Source organism: Pinus tabuliformis, chromosome 8, assembly GCF_031772625.1.
Source record: "Pinus tabuliformis cultivar Carrire ecotype Pingquan chromosome 8, CPIR1, whole genome shotgun sequence".
NCBI classification, from domain to species: Eukaryota; Viridiplantae; Streptophyta; class Pinopsida; order Pinales; family Pinaceae; genus Pinus; species Pinus tabuliformis.
Genome location: NC_142294.1, coordinates 816,392,024 through 816,394,434, shown reverse-complemented (window position 1 = coordinate 816,394,434; position 2,411 = coordinate 816,392,024).

Here is a 2,411-nt window from a genome sequence, read left to right as displayed (position 1 = left end):
GCAACCATGCTCGCCCATCTTAGAGAGAATCTTCATCAAGCTCAGAACCGCATGAAGCAACAGGTCGACCAGCATCGCTCAGAGCGCCAATTTCAAGAATGGGATCAGGTCTTTTTGAGGCTGCAACCATATAAGCAAACATCACTCAAAGACAAGGGTTGTCAAAAGCTCTCTCCAAAATTCTACGGACCATACCAAGTACTTCAACGCATTGGAGAAGTGGCTTACAAGTTGGCTTTGCCACCTACGGAAAAAATCCATCCAGTTTTCCATGTATTGTGCCTCAAGAAAGTGATTGGGAACAATTGCCGAGTTCAAACCAGTCTACCTGAATTGGACGAAGAAGGGTCAATCTGGCTTCAACCCGAACAGGTTCTAGACACACGAGACAAGCACCTGTGCGGCCGCATGATTAAGGAAGTCCTCGTCAAATGGAAAGACACCTCTCCGGAAGATGCAACTTGGGAACCAGCCACTATTCTTCAGCAGTTTCCGCAGGTTCAGCCTTGAGGACAAGGCTAGTCTTAAGGGGGAGGGCATGTTAGGGTCCCAACCTAACCCCCTTATTTATGTCATGGGATCACGTCATAGTCAAGAGTCAATAAAGCCCATATTAATATTTGTAAGTGGTTAACCCGCAATTAATGACGGGACCACAGTTAGTTGCAAATGGGCCGTAGTATTAGATAGATGGTATTAATAAAACCCACAGTATTGGCCCGTGGTATTGCATGTATGAGTCATATATAAAGGATAAAGACTCCCTGCGAGGAGCATTGTGTCTTATTTTGTAGTCGAGCTCTGCTCTATTGGAGGTTTCCCCCTCGAAGAGGCAAGTGAACATTACTCTCTGAATAATAAAATCATTGCTATTCTGTGTTCTGGGTATCTTTTCTTCGCATATTCTGTATTTGGGTATCATTTTTGCAGGTTAAGAGCATAACACATAGCTCCCACCTACCTAAATATTAACAACTACTTTAATGAGGGGTGGTAGGAGGATCCTATGCCCCAATGAACAAATAGGGACACACTACACTTGGGGGTTGGGAATGGCATACAACAATCAAGTTGAATATCTTGCACTTTGGCAAGGATTGGAAATAGATTTGGCCAAAAAATCACCAAAATAACAATATAAGGAGATTCAATTATTGTTATACGTGAGAAGTGGAAAGCCAAAGGATTGCAAAGTGCAACTTCTCCTTCCATCCTGCAAAGGATCCTTTTGCAAATAAGGAATTTTTAGAAAATTGAATTATATCATGTGTATAAATAGATGAATACAATGACAGACTTTGTGGCCAATAAAGGTGTAAAATTGGAACAAGGGAAACTAGAAGTGGATCATGGGATGTTAAACAACTCACCCATTCTATGACCATTGAAACTATTTATTATGGCTTACATAAAGAAATTAATGGCCTTCAAAGCCGAATAATTTATCAAAGTTACAAGGCATATCTTGTCTACACATCTCTCTCTTGAAGCATGTGGGTTACTGCTCAAAAGTTGACGTGGATTAATAAGGATAGGGGGCTCTCATTAATCTTCTAGCCACACAACTCAAAAGGAATGTACCCCTATTTAAATCACACAACCATCTATCGTTCTGAGGCAGCGAAACAAGACAACAAGTAGCATCAAGCTTCAATGTGACACATATGGAATTCATTAATAGATGTGTGGGATGCCTCATCCTTGCTTATGTCTTCATTGTTCTTAAGACTAATGTTAATTATTTTATTCTTATGTATCATGCAACTGACATTCTGCAATGTTTCTCAAGACTCAATCATGAATATGGTAACTTCACTCCACAGTAACTTCAAGAGGCATCTAAGGAGAAAATGTTGTTATATTTTGTGTTGTGTGGTAGTCTAGTCATGTACCATAGTCCTACTAAGCATTCAAAGTCATGAATAGAGGTGGCCACCACTCACGGAAGCTTGATTCATGGAGCACTACAATTCAACAATGGTGAATTTAGGAGACCAACCTTAGGAGGATGAACACATTAAAACTAATAGACTATTGGCACCAAATCAGTTGAAGGATTATTGTGCACCATCCAACAGAAGAATACCACAGAGGAGCAGGAGTGAAAATCATATCAACTTCTCAAGGATAGTAAGCATGAATTAATGTAGGGGAAATAGGAACAATTTATGTCGGAAATTCGAACCAAACTTACAGCTTTGGACATTAGGGTGACTGAGCTTGAGGAGAATGCCAATGGTGGTGATTTTTCTAGTATGGGAGTGGTTGGTACCAATGGAGAACCTAATAAGAAGAAGCCCGAGTGCACCAAGGAGACCAAAACAACAATATGAGGATGTGAATACAATTGCATGGCGAGGCTAGCATACCAAGAGTCTTCTTTAACATATAATTATACTATATTTTTTAAT